Source organism: Arachis ipaensis, chromosome B8 (assembly GCF_059453495.1).
Source record: "Arachis ipaensis isolate K30076 ecotype BB chromosome B8, ASM5945349v1, whole genome shotgun sequence".
Classification (NCBI taxonomy): domain Eukaryota; kingdom Viridiplantae; phylum Streptophyta; class Magnoliopsida; order Fabales; family Fabaceae; genus Arachis; species Arachis ipaensis.
In genome coordinates, this window is record NC_142443.1 from 99751914 (window position 1) to 99777124 (window position 25211).

At 38.0% G+C, this 25211-nt stretch overlaps 2 non-coding genes across 2 annotated transcripts; one reads left to right on the forward strand and one right to left on the reverse strand.

The window, feature by feature from the left end:
- The first annotated feature begins 15748 nt into the window (after positions 1-15748).
- LOC148548991 (small nucleolar RNA R71) lies at positions 15749-15856 on the forward strand. The gene has a single exon (XR_015898406.1). It is a non-coding gene; the product is annotated as a small nucleolar RNA R71 (small nucleolar RNA).
- Positions 15857-25103: 9247 nt separating this feature from the next.
- On the reverse strand, positions 25104-25211 carry LOC148548992 (small nucleolar RNA R71). The gene has a single exon (XR_015898190.1). It is a non-coding gene; the product is annotated as a small nucleolar RNA R71 (small nucleolar RNA).

A 25211-nucleotide genomic window follows, 5' to 3' on the forward strand; every position in this document is an offset into this window, starting at 1 on the left:
AGCTGGAATCCGAGTTCGAGGAGAATTATGACCTCAACCAGAAGGCAAAACAGAAGAGATACAAATCAGAGATCACCGCGACAAGAGAACGAGCATAGGGGCAAACCTGGATGAGAGCCTAAAGAAACAACTCATTAAATTGTTGAGAAAAAACTCTGATCTCTTTGCCTGGAAAGCCTCTGACATGCCCGGTATTCACCCCAACCTGATGTGTCATAGGCTTGCTGTGTACCCAGGTTCCCGACCTGTTCAGCAGAGGCGCAGAAAACTCAGACCAGAATGAAAACAAGTTGTGGAAGACCAAGTGCAGGACCTGCTAGAAGTAAGATTCATAAGAGAAGTGAAATATCCGCTTTGGCTAGCCAATGTTGTATTAGTAAAAAAGCAAAACGGAAAGTGGAGAATGTGTATTGATTACACCGACCTCAACAAAGCCTGTGCTAAGGATCCTTATCCACTCTCCAGCATAGATGCCTTGGTCGACTCAACGTTAGGCTATAGATATCTATCCTTCATGGACGTATACTCGGGATACAACCAAATCCCGATGTACAAACCAGATTAAGAAAAGACCTCATTCATAACTCCGAAGGCAAACTATTGCTACATAGTAATGTCTTTTAGATTAAAGAATGCAGGAGCTACCTACCAGAGACTGATGAATAAGGTATTCTCCACTCACATAGGAAAACTCATGAAAGTATATGTGGATGACATGCTCGTTAAGACCAAAGAGGACGGAACACTATTATCCGACCTCTCGGAGGTCTTCTCCACTATAAGGAAGCATGAAATGAGATTAAATCCCTCAAAATGCACCTTCGCAGCAGAGGTTGGGAAGTTTTTAGGGTTCATGCTGACTCAAAGAGGCATAGAAGCTAACCCTGATAAAGGCCAGGCTATCCTTAATATGAAGAGCCTGACTTGTGTTAAAGAGGTCTAACAACTAAATGGAAGGTTGGCCACTCTATCCAGATTCTTAGTAAGATCAGCCTTGAAATCACTTCTTCTTTACTCAATCCTAATGAAAGGGAAGCAATTTGAATGGACCCCAGAATGCAAACAGGCCTTCCAAGACTTCAAGGCATGCTTGGGGCAACCACCCATACTTACCCGACCTAAAAGAGGGGAAGAACTCGTGCTATACCTATCAGTTGGAAGTCGGGCCATAGCTTCGGCCTGGTCCGAGAAGATGAAAAGGGGCAGCAACCTATCTACTTCATCAGCAAAGCCTTACAAAGGGTAGAGCTGAATTACCAAAAGATAGAGAAATTTTTTTATGCCTTTGTTCTTACATCCCGAAGGTTCCGACCTTACTTCCAAGCCCATACCATTAAAGTCCGCACTAATCGACCAATGAAAAACATCCAACAAAAGACGAACTTAGCAGGGAGAATTCTGCAATGGGCAGTGGAGCTGTCCGAGTTTGACTTAAAATATGAAACTCGGACAACCATCAAATCAAATACCTTGCCGACTTCATTGTCGAATACACTGAGAGTCCCGGGAACCCCACTACATGGAGCCTGTATGTAGATGGGTTGTCAAATAAATCTGGAAGTGGGACTGGTGTTACTCTAGAAAGTAACCAAAGAACTTGGATAGAGCTATCTTTAAGGTTTGAGTTCCATGCTTCTAATAATTAGGCAGAATATGAAGCTCTACTTGCTAACTTAAAACTAGCTAAAGAAGTGGAGGCAAAAAAGGTGGTGGTGTTCTGTGATTCGCAAGTAATAACTTTGCAAATTAATGGCACCCACGAAGCGAAAGACCCCACTATGAAAAAGTACTTGGAAGAAACACGAGAACAACTGACACACTTTTCAGAAAGTGAGGTCCGACATATAACTCGAGAGTCCAATGCCCGAGCTGATGCTCTATCAAAATTAGCCAGCACCAAGCCAGGTGGCAACAATAGAAGTCTCATTTAAGAGACTTTACAAAAGTCATCCATATCAAAGGAAGAGGAAGTGCTGACTGTACACAATCAACATTTAGGATGGATGGATCCCATAGTCAACTACCTCAAATTCGACATGTCCCCGATGATGAGAAGGAGGCTAAAAGGCTCATAAAAGAGGTACAAAACTATACACTGGTCCAAAATATCCTATACTAAAGAGGGATCTCAACACCCCTCTGAAAATGCGTCCTGACCTCCAGTGCAAAGGAAGTCTTGGAAGACGTACATAGTGGCATATATGGAAACCACCTAGGAGCTCAGTCACTAGCAAAAAAAGTGATCTGAGCTGGTTTTTTCTGGTCGACTTTACAAAAAGAGGCTGCCGAGTTCGTCAGAATGTGCCCTTCATGCTAGAAATATGTCGATTTCCATGTGGTGCCTCCTAAGAAGCTCATCAGTGTCACCTCACCATGGCCATTTGCAAAATGGGGCCTTGATCTACTTGGACCATTCCCCCAAGCACCAGGCCAAGTCAAATACCTCATAGTAGGGATTGACTGCTTTACTAAATGGATTGAGGCAGAGCCCTTGGCAACCATCACTGCTAAAAAAAATCAGAAATTTTTATATAAGAACATTGTCACAAGGTTTGGGGTTCCCCACTCCATCACCACGGACAATGGAACTCAATTTACTGACTTGACCTTCAGAAACCTAGTGTCTGACTTGAAATAAAACACCAGTTCACATCCCTGGAGCATCCTCAGGCTAATAGACAAGATGAAACTGCCAACAAAGTCATATGGGCCGTTAAAGCACCGATTACATGATGCAAAGAGAGCTTCGGCGGACAAGCTTTCTCAAGTCTTGTGGGCTTATCGTACTACTCCACATTCAACAATAGGAGAATCACCCTTCCAACTTGCATATAGAATGGAGGCAGTGATCCCCATAGAAGTAGCCGAAGAATCACCTAGAGTTTTGTTTTACAGTGAAAAAGCTAACGTCCAAGCTCAAAGAGAAGAGCTCGGACTCCTATACAAAGTCTGAGAAAGAGCTCGGATTAAGGAAGAAGCTTTGAAGCAAAGGATGGCTCTAAGGTACAATAAAAAGGTGATCAAGAGAAACTTCACCACCAACGACTTCGTCCTGATCCGAAATGACATCTGAACACAGAAGTCGGGTGAGAAAAAGCTTGCTTCAAACTGGAAAGGACTTTACAAGATAGTAGAGGTCCTAGGCAAAGGTTCCTATAAGGTGTCCGACCTCCAAGGGCGGGAGCTCCTGACGTCTTGGCACGCTTGTAACTTAAAAAGGTACCATAGCTAGAAGCCTTGAACCTAAGTGCACTCTTTTTCCCAATAGTAAGGATTTTTTAATGAGGCACCAGTACAAGAACTTCAGGCACACAAGCCTTTAGTCAATGACTCTGTAAAGGAATTTCTTAAACGTTAATAAAAGATTCTTGATTTATGTTTTTTTTAAAGTTTCCAATCTCAAACGCATTACCATAAGCTCGACACACCGCAAAATTCATTGCCCGACCTAAGGTTGTCGGCAAGATAAAGCGACAAAGTACAAGTTAATATAAGAAGTTATACAAACGACTGATAAATCGCTATTTTACAGTTTATTTTGTATTGAATTAAGCGGATTTTATCCATTATTCTCACACTTATGCATATAAATTGCGTGTTTTATATTTTCCTTCCTAATTCTGGATATAGTTGAAAACATGTTTCCTAGGCTCTTAAATTGTCAATTTTAATTACCCTTTATTATCATTCGATGCCATGATCTGTGGGTTAAGTGTTTTCAGGCTTTATAGGGCAGGAATGACTTAGAGGATGGAAAGGAAGCATGCAAAAGTGGAAGGAACGCAAGAAAATGAAGTTTTGAGAAGCTGACAGCGACGCGTACGCGTGACATGTGCCACGTGCAGAAATTGCAGAAGACGCTGAGAGCGATTTCTGGGCTCCTTTTGGCCCAATTTCAAGCCCGAAAAACACAGATTAGAGGCTGCAGAGTGAGGGAATCAAACAATTCATTGACGATACAACATTCATTCACATAATTTTAAGTGTAGATGTAGTTTCTAGAGAGAGAGGCTCTCTCCTCTCTCTAGGTTTTAGGGTTCTTAATTAGTTTCTCTTCTACTCTTATTTATTTTAGCACTTTAGTTTATTTATTTCCCTTGTTGATTACTCTATGTTGCCAATTTAGTTTATGAATTCTCATGTTAGATTTGATTTTCTATTTAATGCAATTTGAGGTATTTCATATTTATTGCTTCTTCTATTATTTGTTAGTCATTGATGTTTGCAATTGGTTGTTTGGATTTAATATTCCTTGCTAGTTTTCTATGTTTTTATATTGTGCCTTCCAAGTGTTTGATAAAATGCTTGTGAGGGTTTTAAGTTAGATTTTTCTATTCTTAAATTGAATTGATTAATTGGAGACTCTTGAATTATCAAAGGTATTTTATTGATTGGTATTTGAGACTTGCTAGTCGGTTTAAGCTTCACTAAATCTAGTCTTTGATTAGGACTTGTGAACTTAAGTTAACTTTTCTCACTTGACTTTCCTTCATTGTTAGAGGTTAACTAAGTGAAAGCAAAAGATAATTACTATCATAATTGATGATGATAATGAGGATAGAAGTTCCAATTCTCAATACTTGTTAAGATTTTTCTTAATTATTAATTTATTTTCTTGTCATTTACATTCCTTGTTCAACCTTTCAAAAAATCCAAAAATATACTTTTCCACAACCAATAATAAACTACACTTCCCTGCAATTCCTTGAGAGACGACCCGAGGTTTAAATACTTCGGTTTAATTTTATTGGGTTTGTTTACGTGACAACCAAATTTTTGTATGAAAAGATTATTGTTGGTTTAGAAACTATACTAGCAACGAGAATTTATTGTGAATTCTTTACCATCAAAAATCCGTTCGTCAAAATGGCGCCGTTGTTGGGGAATTGCAAACGTGTGCCTTATTATTGGTTATTGTGAATATTGTGAATAATTTTGCTTTTTCGTTTCTTTGTTAGTTGTTTCTAGTTTTAGGAGTTTATTCTCATTATTTTCTTATTAGTTTTTGTTTTTACTTGCTACTATGAATTCTCACCCCTTTGGCTATGAGTTTGGTTCAAATTATATTGTAGGAAATGGAAGCTATAATGAGAACATGCATCAAGGTTGGGACAATCAAAGATGGGAGGAGCCACAAGGATTTGATCAACCCTTTTGGCAACAACCTCCTCCAATGCACCATGAGCAACAACCATTCTATGATGCATACCAAGACAATGGATATGATGGACCCTCTTGTAGTTACCAACAAGTCCCAGCCCCACCATATGCCTATGAACCCCCTCCTTAACATAGCTTTGAACCACCATACTCACAAGCCTCTTTCCACCATTCACCTCCATATGACCCTAACCCTTATCCACCACACCAACCACCATACGAATCATATGAACCATACCCAGAACCACCACCTCAATATACACCATCTCCATACCCTTATCAAGAAGAACCACCTCAGTATTATGAGCCTTTTCTCCCAACAAATGAACCCTCCTATCCACCCCAAGCTCCCATAGATGACACCTTTAGTGCTATTCGCCAAGGGCAAAGAGAGCTTCAAACCACTCTTACCTCTACTCTCACCGGTCTCACCTCTACTCTCCAAGCTCTTATATCCCATGTGGATCCATCCTTTACCCCCAGTACTCAACCCTCAAGCTCTGGTGCACTTACTTTTCACCCATATCCATCAATCCAAGAGCAATATGATCCCAATTACGCTATTGATATGGAACAAGAGAGAATGGATCGTCTTAGGGATGTAATGGATCGGATTCACGCATCCATACTTCAAGAGAAGCAAGAAGAGGCCCAAAAGATGGAGGTAGGAGAGACCCTTGAAGATGAAGTAGTTGAAGAATTAGTGAACATGGAACAAGAGGGAAGCTCCATCATTGCAGATAACTCTACACTAAGTGACATCAAGGAGGAGTTTGATTTGTACTAGAGCAAGTGGAGAAAGTTGAAATTATTGAAGAAGAGGAAGTGGTTGAAGACTTAGGAGATGCGGAACCTCCATGTGAACCTCCAGTCATAGAACCTCCCTCCAAGAGGCTTGAAATTGATGTTGAGGAGGGTGTACAACCTCCAAAGCATATTATAGTTAGGGATCTTGAAGAGGTTGATCAAGAGATAGATTCAATCATTGATGAATTCCTATCTACAATTGAATCCTCTCCCATTGGATGTGAAATAGCCAAAGAAGAAGTTGGCAAACAAGGAATTTAAGTTGAAGATACTTGTCAAGAGGTAGAAGAATTTAAAGAGGAGTACAATGGAGTGGACCTTGCATTGTCAAAGTATGGAGAGGCCCCCCTTCCTAAGTCACCTTCATCCTTTACACAATTCAAGCGGGTAAATCTCTTATCTCTAGGCTTTCTAATTCCACTTGAGTATGGATTGCTTGAAACGGATGGTCAACTTAGAGCTCTTTGCGTATTGAAGAGTAAGGGAGAATTATGTAGTGGTTAGAAACATCACTCTAGGTTCATGATGGTTGCACGCTCAAAGTTTGATAACAATGGTTGGTGTAAAACCAAAGTGAATAGGTCTAGGAGGATGTTTGGGTACTTACATGAGAATTCCAAGGCTAAACCACCCGGATGGAATCATGTTGATCAACTTGAAGACGGGTGTAGAAACAAGATTTGGGATCCCAGCATACAAGAGGATCAATTTTGGGAGCACAAAGCTTGTGAAGAACTTCATCAAGGCTTGGGGAATTTACTTGGGATTGATAGAGCTTATTGGAAGTCCAAGCGTTGGTGGCAGTTTCAAGATGAGTTCAAGCACAAGCCGCTATGACAAGGAGCTCACCAAATGTCCAACTTAAGGACAATAACTAAAAATGCTAGGTGGGAGACAACCCACCATGGTATGATCGTCCCTTTTATTCCTAGTTTTATTTTATTTTATTCTTCTCAGTTTTACTTCATAAATTCTGCATCATCACCTGCATTCTGCATAACAAAAAACTGCGATCGACGCATAAGCATCCATGACGCGCACGCATCACACGCAGGTTCGTAATATTAATAAAATAAACAGAGAGTTGCGATGGAGACGCGCGGGAGGGGTGCCTGGCGCACAAGCCAACCGACGCGTACGCGTGACCCACGCGTACACGTCCCCTGTGTTTTTGCCAATCCATGCGTAAGCGTCAGCGATGCATACGCGTGGAATGCAAAATCGGCGCTGTTGGTGAATTGGACAAAAAGTTGGGCTGCCATTGTGCTGGAAGCGTGCTTTTAGCGCGCGAGTGGTCACGCATACGCGTGACCGACGCTCACGCGTCAGAATGCATTTTTTACCACCCACGCGCATGCGTGGGTGACGCTTACGCGTCGCATGGCCAACTCAGTTTTCACGCTTACGCGTGATGCATGCGTGCGCGTCACGCTCTGTTTTTCATTTCTTGCTTCTTTCTTCTCTTCTTTCTTCTTCTTTCTTCCTCCTTTCTTACTTTCTTCTTCTTCATTTCTTTACATTCTCATCCATATTCTCTTTCCATTTCTTTTACTTACTGCATTTGCATACTTTTCTTCCTTGCATTTTAATTTTTTTCATGTTTTTATTTTCTTTTCTGAGTTATTATTTTACCATTGGTGTTAAATATTCTTATTCAACTGTTGCATCTTTTCTTCCGTTATTTTGATGATTCGTGACTTGTTTTAAATTGTTGGGTATTATTATTCATAGGTCAATGCTAAATTCTTATGACATGTATTCCATTTGCATTGATATGCATTTATACTGTCTTTCATGACCCACTTTCTCTCCCCCATTATTGCAATTTTTGCACTATTGATATGCCATTTGCTTCTACTATTTTTTCACTTGCATGTTGTAGCTACCATGTACTTGAGACTCTCGTTATTTGGCATTAACCCACCCATACTTTATTTGTTTTCTTATCTTTATTTATATGTTACTTTTCTTTTTTTTTCCTCTTCTTTCAGGATGGTCACCGAGAAGGGAAAGGAAAAGCTTCTCAATGGGACGACAGATAAGTCCATCTGCACAGCCTTTGGAAAAAAGCATCAGTTGGAGCAACCCATCCACTTGCACATCTTAGCATGCACCGAGGACGGTGCAACCTTTAAGTGTGGGGAGGTCGATACCGAACTTCCGTGGGTTAGTTACTTCCTTTTTCAACACCAATATTTAATTTGTTAGTTGTTGCATTTGCATGTTTGATTGCATGTTTGTTTGATCTTGTGCATATTCTACCACTGCTTGGTTGAAGTAATATTTTCTTGTTCAAGAAACCTTTTATAGCATTTCACTAATTTGAATTAAAATTTTTTGTTAAACTTGTTTGAAGAATATTATTTTGGAACATGGTTTAGAGCTCGAACACACAAAACCAGTGAGATTTTGAGCCTATTTGAATTGGTTGCATTTTATCAACCAATATTTTATTTTTGGTGTGTTGTTCTCTCTAAAATTGTGATCTTTGTCTTGCTTAATTCTATATTTCCATTGCTTGATGTATGCATGCACTTACATGATTGAGGTCTTGTTTCACTGAGCTTACATACCCATATGGCCCTAACCTTTTCATTATCCTTTGTAAACCAATGTTGAGCCTACTTATCCCATTTGTTCTTTACTTTATCACATCATTAACTCTAAGCATAAAATAATAATGTCCTTAATTTGAATCCTTGGTTAGCTTAGACTAGTGAGAGTATTCATGATTTAAGTGTAGGGAAGTTGGGTTTGGAAACATTTGGTTTGACAATTGGGTGTTGTATATTCTTGTGAAAATGTGCAAAACAATAGCTGAACATATATTCTTGCATTCAATATCTTTGTTCTATGTATTAACAAAAACAAAAAAAAAAAGAAAAAAACAATAAAAAAAGAGAGAGAAAAAGAAAATAAAAAAAGAGCAAATAATAAAAGGGGACAAAATGCCCCAAAGTAAATGGTGATAGCAATGCATATGTGCTGTACTCGAAATTAGGATGCATGAATATGTGGAAAACATGGTTAATGGATAGTTAGGTTTTGTATTTTGATTACATGGATTGTCCTAAGTTAGGTGGAAAGTTTGGGTTAATTAAGGATTCAGATTTTAGTCCACTTGACCAAATACAATCCTACCTTGACCCTAACCCCATTACAACCCTTAAAAGACCTCTTGATATGTGTATCTGTGCATCAAATTATTTGTTGATTGGTAGAAGAAGATCAAGCCTTAGAAAGCAAGATTAGTAGAGAATTGAGAGAATCGAACCTTAAACACATGAGTGATTAGAGTGTATACACTTCCGGTGAGGGTTCGATGCTCGATTCTTTGTTCCCGGCTTTCATGAGCTATTTTCTTCTGCAAGTTTACTTGTACTTTATTTTGTGATTTGAATTAGTGGAATCCAGTTTATGTTTGTTGGTGCACGAAATTGTGATCATCAACAATCGCGCCAAAGACTTGGAGCTCTCAAACGTGAATCACACTTTGTCACAATTCCGCACAACTAACCAGCAAGTGCACTGGGTCGTCCAAGTAATACCTTACGTGAGTAAGGGTCAATCCCACGGAGACTGTCGGCTTGAAGCAAGCTATAGTCATCTTGTAAATTTGAGTCAGGCGGATTCAAATGGTTATGGAGGATTGATAATTAAAAGATGAATAAAACATAAAATAAAGATAGAGATAGAGATACTTATGTAATTCATTGGTAGGAATTTTAGATAAGCGTATGAAGATGCTTTGTTCCTCCTGAACCTCTGCTTTCCTATTGCCTTCTTCCAATCATTCATAATCCTTTCCATGGCAAGCTTTATGTTGGGCATCACCGTTGTCAATGGCTGCTTCCCGTCCTCTCAGTGAAAATGTTCTACGCACGCTTTCACCGCACGGCTAATCATCTGTCGGTTCTCGATCATGTTGGAATAGGATCCATTGATCCTTTTGCGTCTGTCACACGCCCAACACTCGCGAGTTTGAAGCTCGTCACAATCATCCCTTCCCAGATCCTACTCAAAATATCACAGACAAGGTTTAGATGTTCCGGATCTCAGGAATGGCCACCAATAATTTTAGCCTATACAACGAAGGTTCTAATATTATATTAGAAACCCAAGAGATACACATTCAAGCTTGTTTGCATGTAGAACGGAAGTGGTTGTCAGGCACGCGTTCAAAGGTGAGAATGGTGATGAGTGTCACATAATCATCACATTCATCATGTTCTTGTGTGCGAATGAATATCTTAGAGAAGAAGTAGGCGTGAATTGAATAGAAAAACAATAGTACTTTGCATTAATTCATGAAGAACAAAAGAGCTCCACACCTTAATCTATGGTATGTAAAACCTCCACCATTGAAAATACAAAAGTGATAATGGTGGTTATTGGCTTCGGCCCCATAGAAGGAACCCGAAGAACCAAGATGAAAATACAATAGTAAAAGGTCCTATTTATAGAGAACTAGTAGCCTAGGGTTTACAGAAATAAGTAATTAATGCAGAAATCTTCTTTCTGGGCCCACTTGGTGTGTGCTTGGGCTGAGCATTGAAGCTTTCACATGTAGAGACTTTTCTAGGAGTTAAACGCCAGCTTTTGTGCCAGTTTGGGCGTTTAACTCCAGCTTTTGTGCCAGTTCTGGCGTTTTGACGCCAGAATTCTTAAGCTGACTTGAAACACCGGTTTGGGCTATCAAATCTTGGGCAAAGTATGGACTATTATATATTGCTGGAAAGCCCAGGATGTTTACTTTCCAACGCAATTGAGAGCGCGCCAATTAGGCTTCTGTAGATCCAGAAAATCTACTTCGAGTGCAGGGAGGTCAGAATCCAACAGCATCTGCAGTCTTTTTTCAGCCTCTGAATTAGATTTTTGCTCAGGTCCCTCAATTTCAGCCAGAAAATACCTAAAATCACAGAAAAATACACAAACTCATAGTAAAGTCCAGAAATATAATTTTTAAATAAAAACTAATAAAAACATAATAAAAACTAACTAAAACATACTAAAAACATACTAAAAACAATGCCAAAAAGCGTATAAATTATCCGCACATCATAACACCAAACTTAAATTGTTGCTTGTCCCCAAGCAACTGAAAATCAAATAGGATAAAAAGAAGAGAATATACAATGAATTCCAAAAACATCTATGAAGATCAGTATTAATTAGATGAGTGGGGCTTTTAGCTTTTTGCTTCTGAACAGTTTTGGCATCTCACTTTATCCCTTGAAGTTCAGAATGATTGGCATCTATAGGAACTCAGAATCCAGATAGTGTTATTGATTCTCCTAGTTAAGTATGTTGATTCTTGAACGCAGCTACTTTATGAGTCTTGGCCGTGACCCAAAGCATTTTGTTTTCCAGTATTACCACCGGATACATAAATGCCACAGACACATAACTGGGTGAACCTTTTCAGATTGTGACTCAGCTTTGTTAGAGTCCCCAATTAGAGGTGTCCAGAGCTCTTAAGCACACTCTTTTTGCTTTTGGACCACGACTTTAACCGCTCAGTCTCAAGTTTTCACTTGACACCTTCACGCCACAAGCACATGGTTAGGGACAGCTTGGTTTAGTCGCTTAGGCCAGGATTTTATTCCTGTGGGCCCTCCTATCCACTGATTCTCAAAGCCTTGGATCCCTTTTTTATTTTACCCTTGCCTTTTGGTTTAAAGGGCTATTGGCTTTTTCCGCTTGCTTAATTTCTTTCTTTCTCTTTTTTTTCTGCATATATATATATATATATATATATATATATATATATATATATATTGCAAGCTTTTCACTGCTTTTTCTTGCTTTAAGAATCAATTTTATGATTTTTTAGATTATCAAATAACATTTCTCCTTTTCCATCATTCTTTCAAGAGCCAACAATTTTAACATTCATGAACAATCAAATTCAAAAATATGCACTGTTCAAGCATTCATTCAGAAGGACAAAAGTATTGCACCACATCAAAATAATTAATCTGTTATAAAATTCAAAATTCATGCACTTCTTTTTCTTTTTCAATTAAAAACATTTTCCATTTAAGAAAGGTGATGGATTCATTTTCATTGCTTTAAGGCATAGACACTTAGACACTAGTGATCATGTAATAAAGACACAAGCATAAATAAACATAAAGCATAAAAATTCAAAAAACAGAAAATAAAGAATAAGGAGATTAAAGAACGGGTCCACCTTAGTGATGGTGGCTTGTTCTTCCTCTTGAAGATCTAATGGAGTGCTTAAGCTCCTCAATGTCTCTTCCTTGCCTTTGTTGCTCCTCTCTCATGACTCTTTGGTCTTCTCTAATTTCATAGAGGAGGATGGAATGCTCTTGGTGCTCCACCCTTAGTTGTCCTATGTTGGAACTTAATTCTCCTAGGGAGGTGTTGATTTGCTCCCAATAGTTTTGTGGAGGAAAATGCATCCCTTGAGGCATCTCAGGGATTTCATGACGAGGAATTTCCTCATGTCCATGAGTAGGATCTCTTGTTTGCTCCATCCTTTTCTTAGTGATGGGCTTATCCTCATCAATGAGGATGTCTTCCTCTATGTCAATTCCAGCTGAATTGCAGAGGTGACAAATGAGATGAGGGAAGGCTAACCTTGCCAAAGTAGAGGACTTGTCAGCCACCTTATAGAGTTCTTGGGATATAACTTCATGAACTTCTACTTCCTCCCTAATCATGATGCTATGGATCATGATAGCCCAGTCTATAGTAACTTCAGACTGGTTGCTAGTGGGAATGATTGAGCGTTGGATAAACTCCAACTATCCCCTAGCTACGGGCTTGAGGTCATGCCTTCTTAGTTGAACTGGCTTCCATCTTGAATCTCTCTTCCATTGAGCGCCCTCTTCACAAATGTCTATGAGGACTTGGTCCAACCTTTGATCAAAGTTGACCCTTCTAGTGTAGGGGTGTGCATCTCCTTGCATCATGGGCAAGTTGAATGCCAACCTTACATTCTCCGGACTAAAATCTAAGCATTTCCCCCGAACCATTGTAAGCCAATTCTTTGGGTCCGGGTTCACACTTTGATCATGGTTCTTGGTGATCCATGCATTGGCATAGAACTCTTGAACCATTAAGATTCCGACATGTTGAATGGGGTTGGTGAGAACTTCCCAACTTCTTCTTCGAATTTCATGTCGGATCTCCGGATATTCATTCTTTTTTAGCTTAAAAGGGACCTTGGGGATCACCTTCTTCTTGGTCACAACTTCATAGAAGTGGTCTTGATGCACCCTTGAGATAAATCTCTCCATCTCCCATGACTCGGAGGTAGAAGCTTTTGCCTTCCCTTTCCTCTTTCTAGAGGTTTCTCCGGCCTTAGGTGCCATAAATGGTTATGGAAAAATAAAAAGCAACGCTTTTACCACACCAAACTTAGAAGGTTTTCTCGTCCTCGAGTAAAAGAAGAAAGAAGAGAGTAGAAGAAGAAGAAATAGAGGAGATGGAGGGGGCTTAGTGTTTCGGCCAAGGGGGAGAAGTAGTGTGTATGTTGTGTGAAAATGAAAGAGTGAAGATGGGTTTATATAGGAGTGGAGAGGAGGGTATGGTTCGGCCATTATGGGTGGGTTTGGGTGGGAAAGTGGTTTGAATTTGAATGGTGAGGTAGGTGGGGTTTTATGAAGGATGGATGTGAGTGGTGAAGAGAATGGTGGGATTTGATAGGTGGGGATCCTGTGGGGTCCACAGATCCTGAGGTGTCAAGGATATCTCATCCCTACACCAAGTGGCGTGCAAAAATGCCCCTTTCTGCCAATCCTGGTGTTAAACGCCAGTCTGGTGCCCATTTCTAGCGTTAAACGCCCAGAATGGTGCTAGATTGGGCGTTTAACGCCCATTCTGCTACCCTTACTGGCGTTTAAACGCCAGTAAGTTTCTCCTCCAGGGTGTTCTGTTTTTAATAATGTTTTTCCTTCTGTTTTTTCTTTTTCAATTGTTTTTTTTTGTGACTTCACGTGATCATCAACCTGCAGAAAACATAAAATAACAAAAGAAATTAGAAATTTAACATAGATAATTAAAGATTGGGTTACCTCCCAACAAGTGCTTCTTTAATGTCAATAGCTTGACAGTGGGCTCTCATGGAGCCTCAGAGATGTTTAGAGCAATGTTGGAACCTCCCAACACCAAACTTAGAGTTTGAATGTGGGGGTTCAACACCAAACTTAAAGTTTGGTTGTGACCTTCCAACACTAAACTTAGAGTTTAACTGTGGGGGCTCTGTCTGACTCTGTATTGAGAGAAGCTCTTCATGCTTCCTCTCCATGGTTACAGAGGGATATCCTTGAGCTTTAAACACAAGGGAGTCTTCATTCACTTGAATGATCAATTCTCCTCTGTCAACATCAATTACAGCTTTTGCTGTGGCTAGGAAGGGTCTGCCAAGGATGATGGATTCATCCATACACTTCCCAGTCTCTAGGATTATAAAATCAGCAGGGATGTAGTGGCCTTCAACCTTTACCAAGACATCCTCTACAAGTCCATAAGCCTGTTTCCTTGAATTGTCTGCCATCTCTAGTGAGATTCTTGCAGCTTGTACCTCAATGATCCCTAGCTTCTCCATTACAGAGAGATGCATGAGGTTTATGCTTGACCCTAGGTCACACAGAGCCTTCTCAAAGGTCATGGTGCCTATGGTACAAGGTATTGAGAACTTTCCAGGATCTTGTCTCTTCAGAGGTAATTTCTGCCTAGTCAAGTCATCCAGTTCTTTGGTGAGCAAGGGGGGTTCATCCTCCCAAGTCTCATTACCAAATAACTTGGCATTTAGTTTCATGATTGCTCCAAGGTACTTAGCAACTTACTCTTCAGTAACATCTTCATCCTCTTCAGAGGAAGAATACTCATCAGAGCTCATGAATGGCAGAAGTAAATTCAATGGAATCTCTATGGTCTCAGTGTGAGCCTCAGATTCCCATGGTTCCTCATGAAGGAACTCCTTGGAGGCCAGTGGATGTCCAGTGAGGTCTTCCTCAGTGGAGATCACTGCCTCTTCCTCCTCTCCAGGTTCGGCCATGTGAGACGTGTTTATGGCCTTGTACTATCTCTTTGGATTCTCTTCTGTATTGCTTGGGAGAATACTAGGAGGGAATTCAGTAATTTTCTTACTCAGCTGACCTACTTGTGCCTCCAAATTTCTAATGGAGGACCTTGTTTCAGTCATGAAACTTTGAGTGGTTTTAATTAGATCAAAGACTATAGTTGCTAAGTCAGAGTGGCTCTGCTTAGAATCCTCTGTCTGTTGCTGAGAAGATGATGGAAAAGGCCTGTTTCTTCCACCATTACTATTGTTGAAGCCTTGTTGAGGTCTTTGTTGACCCTTCCATGAGAGATTTGGATGATTTCTCCATGAAGGATTATAGGTGTTTCCATAGGGTTCTCCCATGTAATTCACCTCTTCCATTGCTGGGTTCTCAGGATCATAAGCTTCTTCTTCAAATGAAGCTTCTTTGGTACTGCCTGTTGCTGCTTGCATTCCAGACAGACTCTAAGAAATCATATTGTCTTGTTGAGTCAATATTTTGTTCTGAGCCAGTATGGCATTCAGAGTATCAATCTCAAGAACTCATTTCTTCTGATTTGTCCCATTATTCAAAGGATTCCTTTCAGAGGTGTACATGAATTGGTTATTTGCAACCATTTCAATGAGTTCCTGAGCTTCTGCAGGCGTCTTCTTTAGATGAAGAGATCCTCTAGCAGAGCTGTCCAATGACATTTTGGACAGTTCAGACAGACCATCATAGAAGATACCTATGATGCTCCATTCTGAAAGCATGTCAGAAGGACACCTTCTGATCAATTGCTTGTATCTTTCCCAAGCTTCATAGAGGGATTCACCTTCCTTCTGCCTGAAGGTTTGGACTTCCACTCTAAGCTTACTCAATTTTTGAGGTGGAGAGAACTTTGCCAAGAAGGCCTTAACTAGCTTTTCCCAAGAGTTCAGGCTTTCTTTAGGTTGTGAGTCCAACCATGTCCTAGCTCTGTCACTTACAGCAAAGGGAAAAAGCATAAGCTTGTAGACCTTGGGATCAACCCCATTAGTCTTAACATTGTCACAGATTTGCAAGAATTCAGCTAAGAACTGATGAGGATCTTCCAATGGAAGTCCATGAAACTTGCAATTCTATTGCATTAGAGAAACTAATTGAGGCTTAAGCTCAAAATTGTTTGCTCTAATGGCAGGGATAGAGATGCTTCTCCCATAGAAGTCAGGAGTAGGTGCAGTAAAGTCACCAAGCACCTTCCTTTCATTGTTGGTGTTTTCGGCTACCATGGCTTCTTCTTGTTTGAAAAGCTCTGTTAGGTCCTCTACAGAGAGTTGTACTTTAGCTTCTCTCAGCTTTCTCTTCAAAGTCCTTTCGGGTTCAGGATCAGCCTCAACTAGAATGTCTTTGTCCTTACTCCTGCTCATATGAAAGAGAGAAGAAGAAAGTATGGAATCCTCTATGTCATAGTATAGAGATTCCTTGAAGTGTCAGAGGAAAAGAAAAATAGAAGGAGGAGGTAGAAAGAGAAGAATTCGAACTTATCCAGAGGGATAGAGTTCGAATTGTTGATAGTGGAGGAGTGTTAGTCCTTAAATAGAAGGATGTGAGAAGAGGGGAAGAATTTTCGAAATTAAAGTAAAAGATTTTGAAATAATTAAAAGAAATTTTGAAAATTTGGTAAAGGATTTTCAAAAATTAAGATTGGGAAAGAAATTAAGTGATTTTTGAAAAAGATTTTGAAATTAGAAATAAAAAAGATATGATTGAAACTTAATTTTGAAAAAGATGTGATTGAAAAGATATGATTGAGAAGATATGATTGAAAATCAAATTAAAAAGAGAAAGTTTTAAAATTAAAGTTGATTACTTGACTAACAAGAAATTAGAAGATATGATTCTAGAATTAAAACTTTTGATCCTTTCTTAATAGGCAAGTAACAACTAGAAAATTTTGAATTAAATTATTAATTGTGGCAAGGATTTTCGAAAATAGTAATAAATAAAAAAATTGAAAAGAAATTGATTTTGAAAAGATATGATTGAAAATATATGATTTGAAAAAGATTTGATTTTGAAGAATTATGAAAAATTGAAAAAATTTGAATTAAAAACAAAATCTTCCCTCTTATGTCATCCTGGCGTCCATTCTGGCATTTAACTCCCAAAATGCTACATTTTTGGGCGTTAAACGCCCAGCCAGGTACCCTGGCTGGCGTTTAAATGCCAGTTTTCCTTCTTCACTGGGCGTTTTGAACGCCCAGCTTTTTCTGTGTAATTCCTCTGCTGAATGTTCTGAATCTTCAATTTTGTGTTATTGACTTGAAAAGACACAATTTTGAAATTTTTTTTGAATTTTAATGATGAGAAACAATAGAAATGCAACTAAGATCAAATAAACAATGCATGCAAGACACCAAACTTAGAAGTTTGTATACTAAGGACTATAACAATTTGAAAATGCATGTAAGAAACAACAAAAGACACAGAATAAGAGAAATCAAAGATCAGAGCACTGAAATCATCAAGAACAATTTGAAGATCAATGAAGAACATAATGCATATATTCAAAAAATTCAAGAAGAATAAAGATATGCAATTGACAGCAAACTTAAAAATTGATATTAGACTCAAACAAGAAACATAAAATATTTTTTATTTTTATAGTTTTATAAATTTTTTGTGATTTTTCAAAAATTGAGTGGAAAAGAAAATAAAGGGGTTCAAAATTTTTAATAAGAGTTCTAAGAATCATTGCAATGCTAGTCTAAGACTCCGGTCCAAGAATTAGACATGGCTTACTAGCCAGCCAAGCTTTCAATGAAAGCTCCGGTCCAAAACACTAGACATAGCCAATGGCCAGCCAAGCTTTAGTAGATCATTGCTAACAACAACAAAATTGATAGAAATCAACAAGCTCTTGTGATGATAAGTTGAAACCTCGGTCCAATAAGATTAGACATGGCTTCACAACCAGCCAGACTTCAACAAATCATCATGAAACTCTAGAATTCATTCTTAAAAACTCTGAGGAACAAAATAAAAAATTTTTTTTGTATAAAAAAATTTTGAAAATAAAAAGTAAAATTACCTAATCTAAGCAACAAGATGAACCGTCAGTTGTCCAAACTCGAACAATCCCCGGCAACGGCGCCAAAAACTTGGTGCACGAAATTGTGATCATCAACAATGGCGCCAAAAACTTGGAGCTCTCAAACGTGAATCACACTTTGTCACAATTCCGCACAACTAACCAGCAAGTGCACTAGGTCGTCCAAGTAATACCTTACGTGAGTAAGGGTCGATCCCACGGAGACTATCGGCTTGAAGCAAGCTATGGTCATCTTGTAAATCTCAGTCAGGCGGATTCAAATGGTTATGGAGGATTGATAATTAAAAGATGAATAAAACATAAAATAAAGATAGAGATAGAGATACTTATGTAATTCATTCGTAGGAATTTTAGATAAGCGTATGAAGATGCTTTGTTCCTCCTGAACCTCTGCTTTTCTATTGCCTTCTTCCAATCATTCATACTCCTTTCCATGGAAAGCTTTATGTTGGGAATCACCGTTGTCAATGGCTACTTCCCGTCCTCTCAGTGAAAATATTCTACGCACGCTGTCACCACACAGCTAATCATCTGTTGGTTCTCGATCATGTTGGAATAGGATCCATTGATCCTTTTGCATCTATCACACGCCCAACACTCGCGAGTTTAAAGCTTGTCACAGTCATCCCTTCCCAGATCCTACTCAGAATACCACAGACAAGGTTTAGACATTCCAGATCTTAGGAATGGCCGCCAATAATTCTAGCGTATACCACGAAGGTTCTAATCTTAGATTAGAATCCCAAGAGATACACATTCAAGCTTGTTTGCATGTAGAACGGAAGTGGTTGTCAGGCATGCGTTCATAGGTGAGAATGGTGATGAGTGTCACATAATCATCACATTCATCATGTTCTTGTGTGCGAATGAATATCTTAGAGAAGAAGTAGGCGTGAATTGAATAGAAAAACTGTAGTACTTTGCATTAATTCATGAAGAACAACAGAGCTCCACACCTTAATCTATGATGTGTAGAAACTCCACCATTGAAAATACAAAAGTGATAATGGTGGTTATTGGCTTCGGCCCCAGAGAGGGAACCCGAAGAACCAAGATGAAAATATAATAGTAAAGGTCCTATTTATAGAGAACTAGTAGCCTAGGGTTTATAGAAATAAATAATTAATGCAGAAATCTTCTTTCCGGGCCCACTTAGTGTGTGCTTGGGCTGAGCATTGAAGCTTTCACATGTAGAGACTTTTATTGGAGTTAAATGCCAGCTTTTGTGCCAGTTTGGGCGTTTAACTCCAGCTTTTGTGCCAGTTCTGGCGTTTTGACACCAGAATTCTTAAGCTGACTTGGAACGCCAGTTTGGGCCATCAAATCTTGAGCAAAGTATGGACTATTATATATTTCTGGAAAGCCCAGGATGTTTACTTTCCAACGCAATTAAGAGCGTGCCAATTTGGCTTCTGTAGATTCAGAAAATCTACTTCGAGTGCAGGGAGGTCAGAATCCAACAGCATCTGCAGTCCTTTTTCAGCCTCTGAATCAGATTTTTGCTCAGGTCCCTCAATTTCAGCCAGAAAATACCTGAAGTCACAGAAAAACACACAAACTCATAGTAAAGTCCTGAAATGTGATTTTTAAATAAAAACTAATAAAAATATAATAAAAACTAACTAAAACATACTAAAAATATACTAAAAACAATGCCAAAAAGCGTATAAATTATCCGCTCATCATTTGTCTTGGAGAATTTGTTTACTTTTAACCAAGTAGGTAGAATCATTTTTGCATGTAGTTGCATTCATATAAATAGGTTGCATTTAATAAGTCTTACCATTCCTCTTCACTCTTTTATAGTTTCTCTTGAGTTTAGCATAAGGACATGCTAATGTTTAAGGTGCATATAGTTTATTTGCATTGAATAAATGTTCATACCCCTTTTCTTATCTTTGTTGGTTTAGCATGAGGATATGCTTAGTTTAAATGTGAGGAGATTTGATAAACCCCAATTTTGTAGTTTATCTTATGTTGAATTTAAGAGATTTTATCAACTTTTTTCACATTTATTCAATAAAATAGCATGGTTTTGTGAATTTCTCCTAATTTGTGACTAAGAGTAAAAACATGCTTTTTAGGCCTTTAAATCGTTGAATTTCACTTTAATTCCATTTAATTCCTTGATATGTTTGTTAAGTGATTTCAGGATTAGAAGGCAAAGATTGGGTTGAAGGAATAAAGAAAAAGCATGCAAAATTAGAGAATTCATAAAGAAACGGGGATTTACTGAACTCAAGGCCACACGCACGCGTCACCCACGCGTACGCGTGAGAAGGAGATCTGCCAGTGACGCGCACGCGTCACCCACGCGCACGCGTGAAGAGGAATTTTGCAATGCGACACGTACGCGTGACCCATGCGTACGCGTGACAAGATGCACGTGACTTCACTAAAGGCAAAATGGTGGGGGCAATTTCTGAACTCATGGAGGCCCAAATCCAACTCATTTCTGATGCTTTTGAACCCAAGGATTGCAAGTGAATGGGGGAAGGAGTCATAGTTTAGTTTTAATCATGTTTAGGGTAGCATTCTAGAGAGAGAGGCTCTCTCCTCTCTCTAGATTTTAGGGTTCTTATTTCAATTCCTTTTAGATCTATATTTTAATCTTGTTTTATTTTAGTTTTCCTTTACTTTTATTTGTTCTAGCACTTTAGTTTATCTACTTCTCTTGTTAATTTCTTATTTTGCTCTCTTTTATATTCATGCACTCTTGTTGATTTCAATTTTCTTTTGATGCAATTTTATATTTCTATATCTCTTGATGTTTACCTCACTTGCTATTGTTGATTTCTTGCCTTTGTTAGTTATAGCTTTCATTAATTCTTGCATTTTGTGATATTTAATTTTATTGCACTCTAGGTGTTTGATAAAATATTTTCACTAGTTTTATAGTAGTTTTCTTTACTCTTGGCCTAGGCTAAGGGAATTGAGTGACCTTGAGTCATTGGGTCTCACTGAATTGGTGATTTGAGAACCTGATGAGCAGATAATTTATACGCTTTTTGGCATTATTTTTAGGTAGTTTTTAGTATATTTTAGTTACTTTTTATTATATTTTTTATTAGTTTTTATGCAAAAATCACATTTCTGGACTTTACTATGAGTTTGTCTGTTTTTCTATAATTTCAGGTATTTTCTGGCTGAAATTGAGGGACCTGAGCAAAAATTTGATTCAGAGGCTGAGAAAGGACTGCAGATGCTGTTGGATTCTGATCCTCCTGCACTAGAAGTGTATTTTCTGGAGCTACAGAAGCCCAATTGGCGTGCTCTCAATTGCTTAGGAAAGTAGACATCTTAGGCTTTCTAGAAATATACAATAGTCCATACTTTGCCCGAGATTTGATGGCCCAAACTAGCATTAAACGCCAGCTAGAGACTCATTTCTGGCGTAAAACGCCAGAACTGGCACACTTCTTGGCGTTAAATGCCTATTTTGGCACCCGGGGTGGCATTTAACTCCAATTTGAGGCATATGCACATGGAAGCTTGAAAGCTCAGCCCAAACACTCACTAAGTAGGCCCTGGAAGTGGAATTCTGCACTATCTACACCTAGTTACTCATTTTTTGTAAACCTAAGTTACTAGTCTAGTATAAAAACTACTTTTAGAGATTCATTTAGCAACTTATGACCTTTTACATCTCATATTGTATCTTTTACAGCATGAGTCTCTAAACCCCATAGGTGGGGGTAAGGACCTCTGCTGTGTCTCAATGGATTAATGCAATTACTATTGTTTTCTTTTCGATCACGCTTGATTCTGTTCTAAGATACTCACTCGTACTTCAATATAAAGAATATGATGATCCGTGACACTCATCATCATTCTCAATTTTATTAACGTGTGCTTGACAACCACTCCCGTTCTATCTGAGCTCAACGTAGTCATTGGGCGACAGCTTGAGTGCGTATCTCTTGGGTCTCTGATCTACGGATTTGACTTGCCTCTCCTGACAACAGAGCATTCGCATCTGTGAGATTAGAACCTTCGTGGTAGAGGCTAGAACCAATTGGCAGCATTCCTGAGATCCGGAAAGTCTAAACCTTGTCTGTGGTATTCCAAGTAGGATCTGGAACGGGATGACTGTGACGAGCTTCAAACTCACGAATGTTGGGCGCAGTGACAGTGTGCAAAAGGATAGAGAGATCCTATTCCGACACAAGTCAGAACCGACTGATGATTAGTCGTGCGGTAGCTGTACCTAATATTTTTCATCCGAGATGAGAGATCCGACAGTTGATTAGCCGTACAAAAACTGTGCCTGGTATTTTTCATCCGAGAGGACGGATGGTAGCCATTGACAACGGTGATCCACCAACATACAGCTTGCCATTGAAGGAACCCATGCGTGTTTGGAGAAGAAGACAGTAGGAAAGCAGAGATTCAGACGACAGAGCATCTCCGGAACCTCAACCTGTTCCTCATTACTGAATCACAAGTAACACTCAATTCATGTTATTTACTTTTCATAAACAAAAATCATTTTGATCACTAATCTCTTGACTAAGATTTACAAGATAACCATAGCTTGCTTCAAGCCGACAATATCCGTGGGATCGACCCTTACTCACATAAGGTATTACTTGGACGACCCAGTGCACTTGCTGGTTAGTTGTGCGGAGTTGCAAAGGTGTGATTGCAATTTCGTGCACCAAGTTTTTGGCGCCGTTGCCGGTGATTGTTTGAGTTTGAACAACTGACGGTTCATCTTGTTGCTTAGATTGGGTAATTTTATTTTATGTTTAAGCTTTTTATTTTTAATTTCGAAAAAAAAAATGTTCTTCAGAATTTTTAAGAATGAATTCTAGAGCTTCATGAGATATGTTGAAGCATGGTTGGCTGTTAAGCCATGTCTAATCTTTTGGACTGAGGTTTCCACTTTCCATTATAGAAAGGACATGTCTGTATTTGTTATGCTAAAGCTTGGCTAGCCATTTGGCCATGTCTAATTCTTTTGGACCGAAGCTTTAGACTAACATTGCATGAATCCTGGAATTCTTATTAAAATCTTTGAATTTCTTTATTTTCTTTTTCCAAAAATTTTTCAAAAAATATAAAAAAAAATTTATAAAACCATAAAAACCAAAAAAAAATTGTGTTTCTTGTTTGAGTCTTGTGTCAAATTTTAAGTTTGGTGTCAACTGCATGTTTCTAATTTTTCTTAGATTTTCGAAAATTCATGCAATGTGTTTTTCTTTTATCTCCAAGTTGTTCTTGATGATTTTCCTTGTTTAATCTTTAATTTTTCTTGTTTTGTGTTTTTTTCTTGTTTTTCATATACATTTTCGAATTCATAGTGTCTAAACATTAAAAATTTCTAAGCTTGGTGTCTTGCATGTGTTTCTTTTCTTAAAAATTTTCAAAAATATGTTCTTGATGTTCATCATGATCTTCAAAGTATTCTTGGTGTCCATCTTGACATTCAAAGTATTCTTGCATGCATTATTCGTTTTGATCTTAAATTCTTATGTCTTGTGTCTTTTTGTTGTTTTTCTCTTTCTTTATTAATTCAAAAAAATCAAAAATAATATCTTTTCCTTATTTTACTCATAAATTTCAAAATTTTGGGTTGACTTAATCAAAAATTTTTAAATTTAGTTGTTTCTTGTTAGTCAAGTCAAAATCTCAATTTAAAAACTTTATCTTTTCAAATCTTTTTCAAAAATCAAATCTTTTTCATTTTTCTTCTTAATGTTTTCGAATTTCTTAAATAAATTTTCAAAATCTTTTTCTTATTTTTATCTCATATTTTCAAAAACTTTACTAACAATTAATGTTTTGATTCAAAAATTTCAAGTTTGTTACTTTCTTGTTAAGAAAGCTTCAATCTTCAAATTCTAGAATCATATCTTTTAGTTTCTTATTAGTCAAGTCATTAATTTTAATTTTAAAAATCAAATCTTTCTAATTTCTTTTTCAATTGTTTTTCAAAATAAATTTCAATCATATCTTTTTAAAATTTTAATTTCAAAATCTTTTTCTAACTTCTTATCTTTTCAAAATTTATTTTCAAATCTTTTTCAATTAACCACTTGACTTGTTTGTTTTAATTTTAAAAAGTTTACTATTTCTTATCTTTTTCAAAACTACCTAACTACTTTTCTCTTTCATTAATTTTGAAAACTAACTACCAAATTTTTCAAAAATCTTTTTAATTAATTAATTTATTTAGTTTTCAATTTGCTTTTATTTCTTTTCTTAAATTTCGAATTCTAACTTATAATTAAAATAAAAACAAAAATATTTTTCTTTTCTTTTAATTAATATTCGAATACTCTTTTATCTCTTTCTATTTATTTTATTTATTCACTAACAATTCTCTTCTACTCATCTAATAATTTGAATACTCTCCCTCTCTCTCTTGTTCGAATTTCTTCTTCTTCCTTCTTCATTCTATTCTTCTTTTTCTCTGACACAAAAGGGAATCTCTATACTGTGACATAGAGGATTCTTCTTCTTTTCTGTTCTCTTTTTTTTCATATGAGCAGGAACAGAGATAAAGACATTCTTGTTGCAGCTAATCCTGAACCTGAAAGGACTCTGAAGAGGAAGCTAAGAGAAGCTAAAGCACAACACTCTGGAGAGGACCTTACAGAAAATTTCGAAAAAGAAGTAGACATGGCACCGAACCCAACAACATTAGTGGAGATGCAAGGAAGATGGTTGGTGACTTTACTGCACCAACTTCCGACTTCTATAGAAGAAGCATCTCCATTCCTGCAATTGGAGCAAACAACTTTGAGCTTAAGTCTCAATTAGTTTCTCTAATGCAGAAAAATTGCAAGTTTTATGGACTTCCATTGGAAGATCTTCATCAGTTCTTAGCTGAATTCTTGCAAATCTATGATACTGTTAAGACCAGTTGGGTTGATCCCGAGGTCTACAGACTTATGCTTTTCCCCTTTGATGTAAGAGACAGAGCTAGGATATGGTTGGACTCACAACCTAAAGAAAGCCTGAACTCTTGAGAAAAGTTAGTCAATGCTTTCTTGGCCAAATTCTTTCCACCTCAAAAGATGAGCAAGCTTAGAGTGGAGGTCCAAACCTTCAGACAAAAGGAAGGTGAATCCCTCTATGAAGCTTGGGAAAGATACAAGTAAATGATCAGAAGGTGTCCTTCTGACATGCTT